The following is a 20032-nucleotide window of genomic DNA, read 5'->3' on the forward strand; positions in this document are numbered from 1 at the left end:
ATCGTAGCAGCATTGATCGTCTACAACAGGAGACCAACCCGCGTCACACATGCCTCTTGTGGAACGCCTGTCGATGTGAAAAAAAATCGTAAAACACATTATTTTTATGTAAAATAAGTAATAAACAATAATGTAAAAAAAGAATTTTTAAAATAACATTGTTTGACGTAATAATAATTCTCCACCTAAGCCCCTCCCCCCACAATGTTATTAAAATGCTAGCGTCTTCTGTTTCTTCCAAAACAACCATCACCTCTTCCAAAAACTTCTTATACAACCTCTTACATGCAACGATTACACCCTGATCCATCGACTCTATCAGTGAAATAGTGTAGGAGGCAGAAAAACACATTTAATTCTCCCATCTCTGCTAACTAACCTCTCAGTATTAGGATGAGCAGCGCATTATCTAGCAGTAAAACAGCCTTTATTTCATGAGAAGAATTTTCAGCACATCTCTCTGATAGCGTCGACCATCAGATAGATGTGCTGTGTGACGCTATCAGATATAGATTCTAAATTTTTCCTTTAGGACAGAAATTCATGGCCCGTTAAATCGAGGGACTACCGTACTTTAAATTAATCTACTAATTAAATTTAATTACTTTGGAAACTTTGTGCACAAAAATATATTCTCCTCATAAGAGTATATTGTTTGGTATTGCGGATATAAATAAAAGCTGAAATTGAAATAACAAAATTGAAAACATTATTATATCTTTTGGGGTAGGAGATATATTTCCCACTATGCTCTTGTTTAAAAATTGAAAAAGTGAATGAATCTTCAATGTGGATCATTTTCGAAATTATCAATAGTACCTACCACCTTGCGTTTATATCCATATAGTACATACATGTGCGCGCGCACACACACACACTTATTTATTTTTTTCCCCAAATTCTCCACTTTTCTGCCAAGTCCCCACAATTACACGAAACATAATGAACCTTATTGTTTCGCAGAAGAGCAGAAAGCATGATTGCCGTTTGAAAAAAAATGTTTCTCTTGGACTTTTCGGAATAACGTGAGTTTATTAATGATTCATTTGCAAATGAGTCATTAATAAACTCATTTGTTCTTCAGTATAGGTAGAAATCAAAAAAGCCACTTGCTATATACCGTATAAGACATATGTCACTTCACCGAGAAATATATTGTGCAATTTAAATCTTGAAGTCGTTTTATGTTCGTTACTTTATTTAATATTATATTTATGACAATTAAATGAATTGTTCAAATTTTTCTCGGTAAATTACATCTCTTCTTAGTAAACTGACATCCTGTACTTTTCACTTCGGCGCCTTCGTAGCCAGGTGGGCAGGAGCAGCAGTGCGTAGCACACGCTTCTTGATTAGATCGGGGTTCGAGCCCGTGACCACCAAATACGGAGGATGCGGAAAGGTCAGGGAATGACCACCGCATATCCCCGGAGCAATATGGCCTTAGTTGCTAATTTTCCTAAAAACCAAATAACAAACAAACTTTACACTTCTCTCGAAGAGACTTAGTACATTCGTACTTGAGTTTCTAGTTGAAGACTGGATTTTACGGTAGGTTGGAGTACATATTAACTTTTTTCACTAGCGATGCTTGTGTTATTAGTTCTACATCTGGATTTTGTCTGAATAAATAAAATTGACTTTTTATACCTTCAGAAAGAGGTAGTATAAATAAGGCTGCCACCGAAAAGTGACGCGCTTCTGGATTTAGATGGATTTTAAAGACTTGTTGAATAACATTATTGCTGCCAGCTGTTCATGGAAGTTAAACTGTAATTTAAAACTGAGTCCTTACTGAAAGAGGAAGGGAGGAACTGCGTATTTCAGGAGATTATCCCATTTATTTTATGAGGCTCCCTGTACATTACTCCCAACGTGAGGAATCATCACGTTACAGCCACAATTGAGAAAAATCAAAATAGGCAATATTGCGTTTTAACTTAATTTTGTTAAACAGTGGCATACGCGATTCTTCCTGCTGTCCTGCACAGCTGAAAAGCACTAAGATACTATATGGAAGCCGAAGAAATAATAATTCCATGCAACTAATAATTATTTTTCCACAAAGTTTTTGCAGATCGAACTTACAAAGTTCACTTCTGTCTGACCGTAATTTGCATACGCAGCACCAGACCATGTTACTGATTCTCTGTCACTTAGATCGAATGACTTTGTCAGTCTGTCTAAGAAGAATGATTAATAGCTGCTGGTGAAATTTTTCTTTAGATGTGTCTAGAATACCAAACTTCGCCAGCTACTAAAAAGCCACGCACTTGAATTACATTACCTATACAGGAACCGACATGTTAGTTCAATTTTTCATATTCAGGCAAATGATATATTAGTTTCCTGTAATGGATTTTTATGACCTGAAATGCATGTTTTAAGTTTATTATACCGAGCACTGATTCTTAAATTAGCCAATGAAGAAGCTTATACCTGCCAATACGCTAGATTCAGACTTTAGACAGCTGTCATTGTGAAATGATATTTATTTCATGTAAGTAGGAAAAAAATTATTGGCATCAAGCCGGTAGGTGGAGACTGAATCACTTCAGAAGTTAACGCGTCCCTGTTAAATAATTATTGAACTGTGTTTATTTAATTTGGACATTGATCAAAAGCGTAATTTAACTTTTTCCCTGTTTATTCTTCGATAAGGCCACATAGAATCATAGATACGAGAGGATATTTAGCAATCACATAGGCTCGAACCCAATCAGTGTGTTGTTGTTATTTGGTTTTTAGGAGCATTAGCAACTAAGGCCATATTGCTCCGGGATATGCGGTGGTCATTCCCTGATCTTTCTGTATCCTCTGTATTTGGTGGTGACGGGCTCGAACCCCGGTCTAATCAAGAAGCGTGTGCTACGCACTGCTGCTCCTTCCCACCTGGCTACAGAGGCGCCTAATCAATGTGTGTATTATGGATTCAAACATGTGCTGTGCTGTGCTACATCTGCGGATTAACTACTCGGCTATGTCAAGCCAAAATAAAATAAATGTTTACGTAATTCAATCAATTCATATTTGTTCCGCAATTTAATCAAATTAAAGTCCCCATCAATTTGACTAATATAATGGGATTTTTGATAAGTTACCCAAATGAAATTTACTTTATTCTGATTCGCTACTTCCTGCAATTCCCGATGGTGGAGCTTTGATAATTCCGATTTACAAAAAAAAAAAAAAAAAAAAAAACACAACATAATCAGAATAACTTCCTATTTTGCTTATTTTAAATTTCAGAATAGCAGACAATAACACTGAAACGCATCAGTGAGACCAGTTCTTTTTGCAAAGATTGTCAATATGGAATTATTCAAGAAAACTTGTACAGGGTGAGCATAAAGTCTTTCCCTGATTTCTAATATTTATTACACAAGAACTATGCTGGGTACAAACATACAGCTTCTTGCAAATTTTACCTCAACTCAAAACGTTTTTTTTACCTCTTGAGTACACTTCTACATATGCTCCGTTGGTTTCCTGGAGAACGTTTAGTCGATACTCGATTTCTCTCCATGTTTTCTCCAACATCTCTTCAGTAACCGTCGCGAAAGCATCCGTTATCCTCGCCTTTAAAATTTCGGTATCACGAACTGGAGTCGAATACACTTTGTCCTTAATATGCCCCAATAAAAAAAGTCAAGAGGGGTAATGTCTGGTGAACGGGTTGGCCATGGTGCTGGACCCATCCCTCCCAATCCATCGGTTAGGAAACGTAGCATCCAGGAACTCACGAACAACTAAACTCCAGTGTGGCGGTGCACCATCTTGTTGGAAAATTACCCATGGCTGAAACTCTTCTAACTGAAGTACAACGTATTGCTCCAACATGACCAATTCTGCATTAGGCCACACCAAAATTTAGGGCTTTCCCCTCTTTTTCAAAAACAACACGTCGATTCTCTGAAATTCAGACAAATTTCTCCTATCCATCAGAGTTTATCTCACAAGTAGAAAATATAATACGCGAAACAGCGAATTACCTGTTTCTACTAAACGAAAGCCCGTTAAATTCACAGTAAAGATAATATATATACAATAAAAGAGCCTGTGTATTGTTTAGCTTTTGTTTCTTGGCTTTAGTGTACGGGTCTACAAGTTGCGCGTATTCCAGGGGTTGAAATGATAAAGTTTAAAAAAATGGAATGCTCATTAATAATAGGGTATTATTAAATTTGCCTGTGTCAAACCAGAATGGTGTTCCGGTGCGCTCTAGTCCATTCCGAATCCGGGTATATTCTGTGGGATACATTGTTGCTTCCTGGCTGGAGGAAAACCCACATAACCCTCGCCCGACTACATCGTCCACAGCGCGTATTAAAAAAAAAAAAAAAAAAAAGCGAAAAATTTCCACCCAACTAGAACAAACTCAACCCACAACTTAAGCCAGTTTCTAGGTGGTGTACGAAGACAGCGATTGTAACCTTGTGTGTATGTGTGTTGTTTGGGGATTTGTTAGGCGCATCGACATCTGTGGCCATTGTGTGTGTGTGTGTGTGTGTGTGTGTGTGTGTGTGTGTGTGTGTGTGTGTGTGTGTGTGTGTGTGTGTGAGAGAGAGAAAATCACAGATCTAACACCATGAAATATTTTACCTTTTGTCAAAAGCCAATAAAGAAGGAAAACACGTATTTTCTCATCCGACAGTTTCGTGTCTGCTTTCTGGTCAGTTCGTGTTCCAATTGGCTTAAACAATGCAATCTGCACGACTGCCACCAAAAACCATTATGAAAAGAAAGTGGGAGAGAAAATTTCAAATACTGGAAACTTCACACTATGGGAACCCTATGGATATGCACTTGGACACGGGCGTCCAACTTCTTTTTTTTTTTTTTTTTTTGGCAAAAGTGACCAAAGCACACAAAATTCTGAGAATCGCAACAAAAGTCCTTAGCACTAATTATGCATTTTTCAAAAGAGAATACATTGTATTGTTTGTTTTTTTTTTTGTTAATCAACCTTTATTTGCAGTTAAATTTTTACACACAATAATTAAATGCGAAAAACCGACAATTATTACGTGTTACTAATAACATTTTTATTACACGGTTGTAATAATATTGTCAAATAATCAGAGAGAGAGATACATAAAACATCATAAGAAAACAATACAGAAAAATCGAATATTACTGAAAACGGATATTTTCAAAAGTTAATGTGATATATTTTGTTTTAAGCTGAAGGCGGTGGTGTCACGACGCTTGGAGCTGTCTACATTGCCGTGGACCGAGCAAAATGAGTCATACGCAGCCCGCGGTGGGCGCCTCCGTAGCCAGGAGCAGCAGTGCATAGCACACGCTTCTTGATTAGACCGGGGTTCGAGCCCATGACCACCAAATACGGAAGATGCGGAAAGGTCAGGGAATGATCACCGCATATCCCCGGAGCAATATGGCCTTAGTTGCTAATGTTCCTAAAAACCAAATAACAACAACAACCTGCGGGTAATGGTTAGATACTCCTGCAGGTGATGTTATTTTTTAGGCGAATAAATTAAATCAGCCGTAGCCTAGTGGTTCAGCAAAGAGGATGCATTAGTATACGTACTTTGGATGATCGTGGGTCAAATCCGCGTAACTACTAAATATGGTGCTCTTTCTTGCAAAAAAGATAAGCTTTTAATAATTTATAATTAATATTACAACCTTCTGTAAGAGGGCGTTATTGTGAATTGAGGCGTTGACATGGGAAAGGTAGTAAGTGCCAAAAATGAAACTTTTCAGGGGAAGCAAAAACGGTTTGTGATCACTTTGTTACTGACTTTTTTACAACAAATACTCGCAAATTTAAACCTGTTCTGTATTACTTATGGACTAACTACTTTCTCTGTGCTACTGGCATTGGCATTACCTTTTCCATGCAAAAAATGAAAAGTCGAATTTTTGGCACTTACTACCTTTCCCATGTCAACGCCTCAGTTAAGATATCGTACAAGTTCAAAAGTGTGACTTTAGATTTATTTAAATGATTAACTTTTACTTATGTAGTCAAAATAAGCTAGCACCATATCTAACTTCCCAATCGCCGAGGGAGGGCAGTGCCTGATTTCACCGTTGTTGGGGGAGATTTCGCAAGCATTGTAACTTTAAGCCAAAATTTCGTGTTATAAATGAAACAGGGAGCCATAAATATTACTGGAAACTTCTCAAAGACAAATAAAGTTCAGGGAAGTTGAGAGATTGTCTTATTCGACATTTTAGTTTTTTATTAAGGGAAGCAGTGCGAAACCGAGAACCTTAGCTAATAAACAATAAACGTCATGTAATGAAGCGAAATGACAAATCTATACCTTGATTAAAATAATTCTGTATATCGCACATCTCGATGAAAATAACACGCGGCGACTGCCATTTCTATAATTGTCTTTGTCGTTATTTCAAATAATTTTGATGACAGGCAAGTTTAACGTCGTAACTTGAAAAAAAAAAAAAAAACTTCATTTTAATTTCCAGTAATCAGATGACCACTACGTGTCCAAGATAATTAAACAAGTGTCATCACACAAACTCTGTTTCCATCGATATTCTGTATTAGTATGACGACTGCATCGCCTTTCAATCTTAATTTATGCAGAACTACGGCGTTAAGCTCATTAAAAGTTCACTGGAATAATTTCATAATTCTTCTTCGTTATGCAAGAACCCGAGTTGACACCGTTACGACACCGACTATTTTTAGAAGGTGTTGAAGGAATTCATTAAATGGGATTAAAGAATTCCTAAAAGAAAAACTCTTTAATAGCTTAAAATGGCAAAATTTTTCTGTAAAAGAAAATGACGCAGTGAAAGAGACAACGGCCACTCTTTTTTACGATTTACGGAAAACTTTCTCAGCCTCCTGGGATGAAAGATTGCATCTCACTATGACAGATAACATAGACGGATGGTGACTGTACACCTTCTAACACACAGGCTCCAGGCAATCCAGTTCACATTGCCGGAGATCTATTATGTTATACAATTGATCGTCGAACTGCCTCTGTATACTTACCATCCATCATCCCTGATGACACTGCTTCCGCTAATCACGCAACCATTGTTGGGTTGCATATATTCTGCTGCAAGGACATAGTATCTCTTTGATTACGTAAGGCTTTTCTGTGCCATTTTCTTTCCATTTCTTCTATGTTGTCCAAACGAGTCCCAGATCTGACAAAGACGGCTTTTCGGTACCTTTCTTCTTGAAAAAGAAGAAAGGTACCGAAAGGTACTGAGTGGCTTTAAATGACTTTTTTGCTAGATTGCAGAGGAGGTTAGTTTCCTAAGCCTTTAAGATGCTAAGCGGTTCAGAGTGATCATTTCGAATGAAAATACCTTTGAATTTATAATGTTTATTGTGCCCGACCTTTAAACGTTCTGGTACAGTACACATTATAAATTCAGAAGTATTTGCATTATTCTTATTACATCATGATGTAATAAGAATAATGCAAACTGATGCCTACCAAGAACTATAGAATGTATGGCTACTACAGAATGTATTTCCTGCGCATAGAATCACGTAAAAATAACTCATCATAAATACATTGAACGACTACTTTTTTTCGTCTCTACCGCTTTGAACGAATGCATATTCCCATAGCAACTTGTATCTTGCAATATTCTAGCAATACATTCGTGTTGATTGGATGAATTGATATCTTTGTATTATATTAAAGTTTATTTCAGATATCTCAGTGAATCACACAAGTTAAAATATAAGAAAACAGCATCCTTTTACCCCGAGAAGACATCTTTGTATGGTCGCAGTTCAAGAACATTTAAATACCTCAGAGGAATTCATGGCAGCGACTCATAAAACTTGAGTTAAGAGAACTTTTTCCTTCTCTTGAAAAAGTTCGTACCTTTTAAAAATTTCTGTCACGTCTCAGTATAGGAACTAGTTAAACCAGAAAAAAATAAAAAATAAATAAAAAGCTGGGACTCTAAAAGAATGTATGATATTGAGAATCACGTCGAATAGGATATGCTGAGCGGGTGAAAACATGCTATCGATACTGGTTTGGAGAAAATGCTGATATATTTTAGAAATATATATCTCAGAAACCTTTTTTTTTTTTTTTGCGTTATGAAATCTAAAAGAGAACCCTTGAAACAAAATATTCAGCTGTTTTGTTTCCTCAAAAGTATTCACAAGTTAAAAGATGCTAGAACATGCGTAGCATCTATTAAAAAGATTCTTTACTGAAGTACTAACAAACATTTCAGCATATAATTAATCAACCCATATAAGTTTTGAAAGCAAATTCACGTGATGCTCCGAATATTTTAGTAGGTGCTGCCATCTATTGTAACTGCATGAAGATGAAGATAAACGACCCAGAACTTAATTGAGTATTGTTTCATTTATTAAGATTTCCTTTATTAATAATAATTCCAAAAAGTTAAAATTCATTTTAACCTTTTAGGTTTATTTGCAGAAGTGTTAGGTCAGGAATTTATGCATGAATTTTATCTCAAAACCTCAAACTGCTAGAATTAATACTACTGTATTAATATTTCCAATTCTGGTTGAGTCGGGGAGGAGACAGAATGGTTATTTAGTAACTTCCCATTAGGATGACGCGACTGTAGATTTTTGGGTAAACATGCTATACTGGCTGTCGTGGCTAGCAGAGTAGACATCGCTGTTCTTTCAAACAGTGGGGAGGAGGGAAGGGCCAGGGTTCCAACCACGTCGATACGGCAGAAAGTTTTATGATTTTGTTTCACAGGATGAATTAACAGTGTTTGTCGGATTTCAGGTTTTCGGTCATCAAACACAAACAGATAAAAGTGTGACTACAGGATATATCTAATCTACATATATTTATTTATTTATTATTAATTCACAGATAACAGGATGGTCTTAATTACAATGTATGAAGATAAACAGTTAAATTAAATAATGAATAAAAAATACTGAATATATAAAATAAATAATATACGAAATAAACTAAGGCGCATTTAGGGCTAGAGCCTCAAGCTGCGAACAAGTTTAGACTATGTATATAAAGTGCTTAGCATCATAATACACAGCCATTTCTGAATAAACAGAAAATTTTTAAGGTGGCATCGTTTTAGGTTATATCTCATATTGTGAATGCCTTCACAACGAGTTGCCATGATATTGCACTACTTCGAATAAGTAACGCTTCACCTAAGGAGAAGACTAGTGTTACCTGAGAATAAGTAACACTAGTCTTCTCCTTAGGTGAAGCGTTACTTATTCGAAGTAGTGCAATATCATGGCAACTCGTTGTGAAGGCATTCACAATATGAGATATAACCTAAAACGATGCCACCTTAAAAATTTTCTGTTTATTCAGAAATGGCTGTGTATTATGATGCTAAGCACTTTATATACATATACGAAATAAAATAAATGAAATATATAAGTATACACTAATAAAAGTGCAGTAAAATATAATAAAATATATTATATTTGAAATATTAAAAACAACATATAAAACAGTACTATAAAGAGACAAGTAAAAGTTCAATGCATAAATAATGTGGGTGCAAATAAGATAAACAGAAAAACAAAATTTATGGACATAAATAAGAGTGAATAGGATTATTGCAATTTTTAAAATGGTCTAATTCTAAAATGTTGATTAAAATAAATACTTTAAAAAGGGGACTAAAACGACCGTAATCGGTACGGAAGGACAAATATGTGGTTCTGTCTGGTTGCTATGGAAGAGACGTAGAAATTTATGAGGAAAAGAACATCGGAACAGATGCCCTTACTATTAATGATTATATGGAGAAATCGAAGTCCAGCGATGGTTCTTCTCTTGGAGAGAAGGAGTGTTAATAAGAGGGAATCTCGCCATGTAGTTTACTTGTTTAATAGACTCCCTCTGATTTTTTTTCAAGGGAAATTATAAGAGGTTCCAAGCGACGTGACCACATTATGGCCGCAAAGTCAAGGATAGAACTAGCGACGTAAAAAAAATTCTATAGACAAGAAGACATGTGTATATGTAAAGGGCGGCTCCTAGAACGTTTGTTCAACTCCGCCTCGTATCTCTGTGAAGAACAATATCACTACAAATGGGTCAGATATGTGTGACGTCGGTTTGTGTGTATTATGTGTGTGTTCTGTTGTTCTGTTCTGGTCGCTTGGCTACCCAGAAGCATCAGTCACCTGGACAGATGATTCTGGGCACTCGTCCACACCACGGGAAGGTGAGCCAGTCCATGTAAAGCACGTACTGTCTCAAGAGAGACTCTGACCCACCTAATGTTGTCAGAAGGTAGGCCAGGATCCTCTGGGGGCCCATTCCAGAGGGAAAAAAAAAAAAAAAAAAAACGATCACCCATGATACTGGATTTGGAACCGAAATTATTAAAATAAAACATTTATAAAAATAAATAAATAAATAAAATAAAATAAATAAAAAAATAAAATAAAAAAAAATAAAATAAAAAAAAATAAAATAAAAAAATAAATTTAAAAAAATAAAAATAAATAAATAAATAATATTTATTTTTTTATGGGGTTTTTATCCTTATTTCTGGGCTCTTCTATAGGACAAGAAGAGCCCAGAAATAAGGATTGTCATTTCAACAGGCATTGTCATTTGAAAGCCTCTGTGAGCGTTGTTTTTAATACGGGTAGTAAAATCGCCATTTGATATAAAACCAAAAACACCAAGATCTTTATAGCACTTCACCTTCATTAAGTTTATACAGTTTGCAGAGTAATCATATGCCGTAAAGACGAGTGTTAGGACCAGAGAAACACATCACACAGCATTTTGAAATGTTTATACAAAAGTTATTTTTTTAATGCCCAAGAAGAGAAAATGTTTAAAGCTTTTTGCAGATACAATACGCACACACTTCATCGCTTTTTCCCCTTGACACAAATACTAAAAATAATAACAACATATATTTACGGCTAATGTACGGGCATTGTAATATTAGCCATTTCGTGACATTTGAATTCCCACAATTTCAGCCTTGATCATCCATGCAGTAACTTAACTTATTTCAACAACTCGCTGGATAAAAGAATTTCTTGCAAGCCAGTCTAAATCTCTCCCCCAATTTTAGGTTTAATTCCCTAGTTTCGAAATCATTCATAACATAGCATACATAGTGTTTGGGGAAGAGACGCCACCGATGGTTTCCCACAACTGCGCCATAAGTACTCTTGTGAAGTATACATTACTCTGTAAAAGCCAGACAAAAGTATTGTGTATGGAAATGCGAGTAATATTATGTTGGGTTCTAGATTTTGGCCGCAGGGCCCTTGATAGGACCCCACATGCCCGTACACACCGCTAGGAAGTGTCAGGCTGCCCATTATTCTCTGGCTGGTCTCCTCCAGGGTCGCCTGAGCTTCCTGGACAAAGACCAAGTTAAAAAAAAAAAAAAAGTTATAATGTGAGGAGAGGAAATGTTGGGGAGGGAACAGTCAGAAGTATTGGGGATGTAGAGGGGAAACATCTCCAAGGTAAGAAGGAGATGTCTCCGTTAGGTGTAGGAAAGGGAAAGTAAAGTAGACCGAGCAAGGTTGCTCGGTCTTGACCGCCACTTGGCAGATTCATTGTTGATCTTGGTCGGTTGGTTGGTTGGTTTAGTGTTTAATGGCGTGTTGGCAACTGAGGCTATAATTTGCCAGATCTAGGTCGGTATGAGATGTTTGGCTGGAGGGTCTTGGTTGGTCCCAACCTTTCTGGTTTTGGTCAGGTGGATGTTGTCGTTATTCCAGCGGTAGGGATCTTCTTCTTGTGAAGAGTTCCTGACAGTATTGCGAGAAGGCCTTGTACTCTGTCGCTGCCCAACAAGTAGTGCTCCTGCATTTTTGGACTGACGTTAATTCTGGTAATCAGGATGCAACGAAGGTCCGCGTGCAAGGGGCAATTATACATTAGGTGACTCCAACTCTCCTGCTCTCAGCAGTGGCAGAGAGGATCATCAATAATTCCAAGAGTTGAGAGCTTGGCTCTGATGAATCCGTGTCCTGTAAGCATGAAAGTTGCATACAGGACAGGGGGAGAACCATGGAGGAGACTTGGGATATACCTTGGTGATTTGTGGGATAAATTTCCTAGTGACATCTCCTTTAGTGGAGTTAGCCCATCTATCTCGCCAAGTCTACTGTTGGTGGAGGTTAAGGCGCTTCTCTTCCGCCTTCAAGTTGTTGGTGGGATCAATGATATATTCCATGAAGGTTACTGATGTGCCTTTTGATAAGTGGTAGAGGAACCCGCATTGCATCACCTCCAGGTCCAAAGGGAGGGCGCCTGCCAGCACTTGAAGGGCGTGGGCGCTGACAGTACGGCAGGCCCAAGTAATGAGGATTGGTGTTTGAACTGTTTTGATCTTCTTTCTGTTTACTGCCATTTTTTTTATCTCGGATACCATATCCTTGAGGCGTATGTAATGGCCAGTAGAAATACTGCCCTGTAGAACAGCGAGAGCATGCGGTCCCAGTCCCGCCGCGTAACTCTCGCGACTAAGGCAGTATAGTTCCTTATCTTTTTTCTGCAAGTGTTTCAAATGTGTGAGGAATGCGAGTCCTGAGTCGAGGATTATTCTCAGATATTTAAATTGGGTAGTGAGATGTATTGTGGTACCATCTATCTTAATTTGTGGGGGTCTTTTCGGTGAGCCTTTGAGTAAGATGGAATTGGTCTTCATTAGAGAGATTGGAAGATTACGATACCTTGCCCAGTTTTGTAGTGTCAAGGGAGCCCGATTTGCATAATTTTTTTTAATTTTGCTCTGCTCTCTGAAGCCATGGCCAAGATCAGGTCGTCTGCGTAGGCCTCGGAGATAACTTTATTCAGGTTAGTGGTCAGGAAATCGTCAAGTACGACATTCCAAAGGAGTGGCCCCAGCACCGAACCTTGGGAACAGCCCTGTGAACCTGGCGTTTGTCTGTGCAGGATGGTGCATCGACATGTATTTCTCTGGCTGTGAGATAGCTTCTTATGGTGTTATAGAGGTTTCTAGGAAGACGGGCACATCGTAGACGGCTGAAGACGCTCTGCCACCAGAGGGACGCCCCGGAAAAGTCTATGACAATAATCAGGAAACATTTTCTAATGGAGTTTGTGGAAGTTGTAAGAATATTCTGAAGGGCGTCAACCGTTAAGTCTCTATTTGAAACCATATTGGCTTGTAGAGGATAAATTTGCTGCATTGTAATGTGCTGTAATTCTAATCTATAGGAGGTATTCGAAAAGCTTGCTTAGCACAGATAAAAGGAAATCAGGCTATATGAATATGGGATTTCTAGGAGCTTGGTTTTTCAGAATCAGGCATATGTTCGCTGTCTTTTCCAATCAGAGGGGAAGAGTCCTGTCTGCAGGCAGTGATTAACAGGTCGAGAATGACGTATGCTCCATAATCTTCCTCATGATCTCTGGTTCAAGTAGTCCTGGTCTAGTCCTGGGCATTTATTATTGCGGGTCTAGTAGTTGTGATATGCAACTCCTCAATGGTTCATAACAGTGAACATTTTGCTTTCGTTCATTTTACTATCCCTCTAAGCGCGTTATAGACTTCAGTCACATTTTACCTCTAAAGTCTCTGGTTGCCAAGCTGTGTAGCCCACATATTCGAAGTTTTCACTCGTAGGTGCCCCTTTGCAGGTCTCAACGGATGCGTTGCCCGTCTTTGGATTCCTTCAAGAAATGCAATGTCTTTATTTAGGTGCGGTCTTCGTACCTGAATGCAATACTCCAAGTAGAGCCTTACAATTGTCTTATACAGTGGGGTAATGACTCCCCTATCTCTACAAGAAAAATTTTGCTAAATCATCGATAGGACACTATGCTTCCTTACCGACTGTCTACACTGCTCGGAGAACTTCAAGTTCGTCTTCATGTAATTTCCAAATCCATTTCTTCCTCTACTATTTTAAATTCAATATTACGAAGTGTGTCAGTTATTCTGGAGTTGCTGTTCTAGGGGATTATGACGTCCTTATTTCTACAAGCAAATCAGTTGACAAACAACAAACTAAACATAATGTTAGTAGAATAACGTAAGATTGCCAGGTTGCTGTGCTACAATTAGATTGAAGTAATTAATCAAAAAGATAAATAAAAATATAATCCCGATGTATTTCTAAGACACAAAATCCAAAGCCCGTACAATATTTATTTAATGCGCATTTTCCCACATGTGTATCACTTAGTTGCGTATACACACAAAACATAAGAAAAGAGATAAGAATATCCAGCACACGCTGAAAAATACTTCATCTTTGAGAATGAGCACTAAAAATGGCCTGACAAGATTTTTTTAACGTAGAGTTTCTTTTGTGTGAGGGCACTTAGTAAGATGTACTGTGTACATTATGAACCAAAAGTCAAATGTCAAACGAATCATGTTCATCATCACAGTGAGTTTCTTTAATGATTAAAATGAAAAGAATACAACTTAACTCCATATTTTGAAAGAAATGGTTAGTTCGTTGACTCTGTAATATCGATAAACCGTATATCCAGGATATTTAATGTATTAAGTATTATTTATTTACAGATGACGTTTCTGAATCCACTTTGGATTCTGTTTTTAAATCAATTGCAGATACGACTGTCGAAAAGAATTGAAACAAAATTGAAGCATTCAGAATTAGGGAAGGAAAGGAGGGAAAAGAGATTAAATTCTTATCCAAACCGACAGATAACTACGCAACCCCCAAACCCGAGGTGAACGGGTCCTTCTCCTTCATATGCAGGGTATTCTGGACTATGATGAAGAATGAGTCATTAATGAGTAAGGTCATCCTGCTGCTTATGAGAGAAGTTGATAATGATCACCATGATCACCCTGTGTGCGGAAAACGTACAAATGGAATCATACGACAATTGTTCCTATCTTTATTGAAATGGAAACGAGAGTGCCACGTGTTCTCTTTTCCTTACATCTGTAAACAGCCAACTCATTTAAGGTTCCTCGATTATCCAGTTAAAGAGTAGCAGACCATCAACAATAAAGCACTTTCTGCAGTTTCCAGTAGATATTTGATGTAAATTTCTTCCGCTGATGGCGCTATTTTCATTTCAGCGTACCCTCATATTTGGGCTAATTGAAGCCTTCAAAGCAATTATCATCTTCATGAGTCCTAACCATGATGGCGTCGTCGTACGTCATCTAGATAATTGTATTATTCACCCGACACCGTTGTCGAGCGTAATTTGGTGCACAGCGTCCTTAACGAGCGGTACCATATAATTAACCCCCTCCCCTGTCTTCAAGTATCTCGGAGATACCCAAATACTTCATCCTATTCGGCTGAGGTAATGACTCAGAAAACGATTTTTCAGATAGCTTACCCTAAATGTCTTCACACACCCCACGCTGATGCTCTCCGTGTAAATAATAAGAAAACACTATTGCCGAATGGAATATGATCCGCGGAAGTTAATGTTGCAACCGGCTAGAAATAATGATGGGAGCAGATTATTTTGGCCGTTATTTGATGAAATACTAAACTGTAGTTACTAACCCTTCAAACGTTGCGATGGACAGTTGGTACAATCCACTGTTTTCAAAGAAGAAAAGCAATTTGTGTTCGTCCGAATTGTAACTATGAAATAAATTAAATTTCTGTTGCTATGGCGTGTTCCTTATCGTGTAAAGATGAAAAGAGTGCGCTGTGTACTGTTACTGTCAAAAGCCAATAAAGAAGAAAAATATGATTTTCTTTTCTTGCAGGATTGTTTCATGTTGTTTCCTGGTCACTCCGTGTTTCAATTGCTTTAAAAGATTTATTCTGCACTGATGCCACCGAACTATTATTGATTTCTAACTATGAAATCAATAATTTGATCCTTGATCAATAATTAAATCCTTGATTTCTAACTATGAGGAGTATCTCAATGCCAAGGGTGAGACTCGGCGGTTTCATAGTTTAAATACATTATTACATTTTTCTTATATACATCTTTCTTTTTTCAAAAATGTAACGTTCATATAAACGTAAAATACTGCTAGCATTAATGGAAAAAGCTTTCAGAGGTTGGAAATTGTGCAGTGCATTAAATAAATTTTCTGTTTATTCTCCGGTACAGCCGTATAAGATCAGACCAACATGAAGTGGGGCAAAAAGGAGCTGTTATTCACTGCTTTGCATCAAGTCACAACAGGAAATATTTTTAAGGCATTGCAGCCATTGGGGTTCAGTTTGCTCAGCTGGCTATAAGCGTGATAAGGATACCCATGGAATAAAGACCGTGCAACGTCTATGTTATCATAACACAAATTCTAACGAACAACAGCAATTCGCAATCCTGTGTAATCCGCATACTATGTTATCACAACACATTCTAACAAACGACAGAAAACTTATAAAATAAAATAAATCCTCAAATAAAATATTTGCACTCTCCGGGCCAATCGAAGGAGTTATTTTTTTCAGCTTAACAAAAAAAAAAAAGGCATCTGTCGGGAAAAATGTCTGGTGGCCTCGTACACCGGTTTATCGCACATCGCTAGGGCAAAATGCCTGCACAATATGGAGCGACTCTTTTATTGCCGTAAGAGGCAGAGATTATGTGAAATAATGTTAGGAGAAAGTGCAGCCGAACAGATTAAAATCCATCCCTTGTCAAATAATACGGCCGGCCGGCCGACGAATTGCTGCTCCACCTGCAAATGGAAAAGGACAACTTGTAGAGGAACTGAAGCGGAGCCCCTGTTTTGCATTACAGTTGCATGAATTGGCTGCTATCTTAAATCTTAAACCTGGCTGAGATCTTCTTTTGTAAGATAGTCAAATAACTGTTACGGAGTGTGACATATTAATTTTTACCAAGAAAAGCTGAAATAAGGAAGGTGGTGTCATAATGCGAAATAAGTAAGCGAATACAGAGGGCGTAACCCAGAATCGAAGCGGATCCGCTGCATTACTCGAGAGAGACAGAGAGAGAAGTGTGGCCACTTCGGAAGAGGGAACTCTGTCAAATCATATGTATCAAGTTCTCGAGCAGTGGGCAATTTATTGCACTCGCCAAAAATAAATAAATTTTCTGTATATACCCAGTGATGACCACATAAAATCAGAAGAATTCACAAGATAAAGATAATAAAAGAACATTACCGTATAAATAGTTACGGTCATCCAAACGCGTATATTTATGTACCCTCGCGCTTGACCACAACGACGGCTTAGGCTGTTTAAAACTTCACTGGGTGTTTTTACATTAGTCAATCACCAGACTTCGAATACATCCGTGGTAAAACATAACTGACAAAGTATACGAACACAATACGACCACAAAAGGCCACTATTTCCCGCCATACAATCACTGGCCGAATCAACTACCAAATCAGTGTGATGGCTGTGGTTGGTACACGTATTCGTCGAAGCACTAGTCAACCTATTAATCAGTAACACGATGTGCTTCATCCGTTAAACTTCAAGATGGTTTTTGTTAACCAGTGGCGTTGTTATGTTGTTGTTATTTGGTTTTTAGGAGCATTAGCAACTAAGGCCATATTGCTCCGAGATATGCGGTGGTCATTCCCTGACCTTTCCGCATCCTCCATATTTGGTGGTGACGGGCTCGAACCCCGGTCTAATCAAGAACCGTGTGCTACGCACTGCTGCTCCTTCCCACCTGGCTACGGAGGCGCCTACCAGTGGCGTATCCAGGTATCATCGTAAGGGGAAGGGGGGCATGGCGACTAGACTTTTGAGTTTTTTTTAGAACACCTCCTGCCTTCTGTTTCTTTAATTTCAAATTTTAGATTAAGGGAGCATATGCCCTCTGTCCACCCCTGAATACGCCCCTGCTGTTAACTGTTAATAAATATGTAAATTATCAAAAGTGATTAGCAATTGATTCGGCTAATGAGCGTATGCGGACGAGGAGAACATGCCTTCGAAACATTATTCGTCATTCTGTTCGTTCTTCACCTTTGCCACTTTACACACAACACATTTTAGTATATGAAGGTCTTTGGGATCAGCGTCATGGTAAATAAATCTACGACACTAAAATAACAAAAACTGTTCTTTGGTTACAATTCTGGGATCTATCCAGTTATATTAAAGGAGGCGGCAAAGGAAGTAAGCAAACCCTTAGCCATAATTATGAGAGCATCCTTGGACTCGGGGGAGGTCCCCACGGACTGGAGATGTGCAAATGTATCCCCAATTCACAAAGGGGGATCGAAGGGCGACACGAGTAATTACAGACCAGTTAGTTTAACTTCTGTTCCGGGTAAAATAATGGAGTCACTGGTTAAAGATGCATTGCAGGATCATCTAGACAAGAATGCAGCAATAATTCAGACAAAGCATGGGTTTGTTAGGGGAAAGTCTTGTCTGACAAATCTGATTAGATATTATGATGTGGTTACAAAGGTACTGGATGCAAAAAATAATTTTGATATCATATACTTGGATTTCCGGAAAGCTTTTGATACTGCTGCGCATTGAAGACTATTGTACAAATTGGAGCAGAATGGTATTAAGGGTAAGCTGCTACAATGGATAAAAGGATGGTTAAGTGGGAGGAGACAAAAGGGTGGTAATCAATGGGTGCTGCTCTTCGTGGACTAATGTTATTAGTGTAGTCCCACAGGGTGTTGGGTCCACTGTTGTTTTGTATATTTATCAATGATATTGATGAAGGTATATCAGGCTTAGTATCGAAGTTTGCAGATGATAAAAAGGTTGGCAGGGTTGTTAATGACAGTAATGGCAGTATGTTACTGCAACAGGATCTAGAAAATTTGGCAGATGGGCTGAGAAGTGGCAACATTGACAAATGCAAAGTACTGCATATGGGTAGAAGTAACCCCAGAGAAACGTACCAATTGTGTGGTACTACTCTTAAGGTGGTATAAAATGAAAAAGACCTGAGAGTAATAGTGCAATCAGATATGAAGTTTTCTGAGCAATGCAAGACAGGCTGCCAGGGAAGGTCATGGGGTTTTATCCATGATATACAGGAATTTTGTTAGCAGGGAAAAGGAGCTGATTGTCCCTCTGTATAAGGCAATGGTCAGGCCACGCCTTGAGTACTGTGCACAGGTCTGGAGGCCTCATTTTAGGAAGGATGTAGATTTGCTTGAGCGTGTACAGAGAAGGGCAACAAGGTTGGTGAGGAAAATGAAGGGATCCTCTTACCAAGAGAGGCTTATGTTCTGCAAATTGCAGCGGCTGGAAACTAGGCACCTGCGAAGTGATCTGATTGAGGTGTATAAGGCCTTGAATGGGTTGAGCAAGCTGAATTCTGAAGGGATTCTTCCACTTGTTCAAATTACAAACCTAAGGGGGCATAAATTCAAATTGAGAAAAGACAGATGTAGAAGAGATGTGTGGAAATTTTCGTTTAGCCAGCGGGTGGTTAATTGCTGGAACAAAATTCCATCTGTTGTTGTGGAAGTTGATAGGTTAAATAAATTTAAGGAGGAACTGGACAAATATTTAGAGGGAATTTTTTTGTCTTTATTTTATTTATTTATTATTTATTTATTTTTTTTTGCTGATGCTGCATAAGTTCATACACTTTTGCTTTCTTGCATCACATGCCACTACTACTACTACAACAAATTTATTCAGGAATCTGTTCAGTTTTCGATATACAATAATTACTTTTTATGACATCAAACACAGCAAGTATATTATTGTAGCACCATGAGGTGTGGGGGGAGCTTGCTGGCACCGAACTTGATTTTCTGACGGCTACAATTTTCGAGAAAAACACAAGACTTTTTTTCTTTTCTTTTTTGTTATAAGATGGAACGGCTACTTTCGTGAGTTTGGAGTCCCTGTATTATCTATAGTAAAACAACATCAGCATCCAATAATTATTGGATGCTGATACTTCTGTTATATGAATTGTATTGTTTGGTTATTCAAATGCTTGCTGATGGAGTAATCACATGATACAGAGTGGATTATTTTACATCGTCTGTATCTGGTTACTCACCAAACCTTAATACTGAGCACAGCAAAGAAGCTGTAATTGTTCTTCTGTTTTTTCCTGGGATGTAGACAACGTCGATATGTGTTTACGTCTGCACTAGGCCGAAATCGATGGGAAATTACCGTGCAGTGTCGTCA

At 38.1% G+C, this 20032-nt stretch overlaps 1 protein-coding gene across 1 annotated transcript in view; it reads left to right on the forward strand.

Annotated features, from left to right (window-relative positions):
• Positions 1-20032, forward strand: part of LOC150080823 (LHFPL tetraspan subfamily member 6 protein-like) — a 141965-nt gene that overhangs the window by 103161 nt on the left and 18772 nt on the right. The gene's annotated exons all lie outside the window — the stretch shown is intronic.

The sequence above is a fragment of the Mastigoproctus giganteus genome, chromosome 9 (genome assembly GCF_048544385.1).
Source record: "Mastigoproctus giganteus isolate SK-2022 chromosome 9, ASM4854438v1, whole genome shotgun sequence".
NCBI lineage: Eukaryota > Metazoa > Arthropoda > Arachnida > Uropygi > Thelyphonidae > Mastigoproctus > Mastigoproctus giganteus.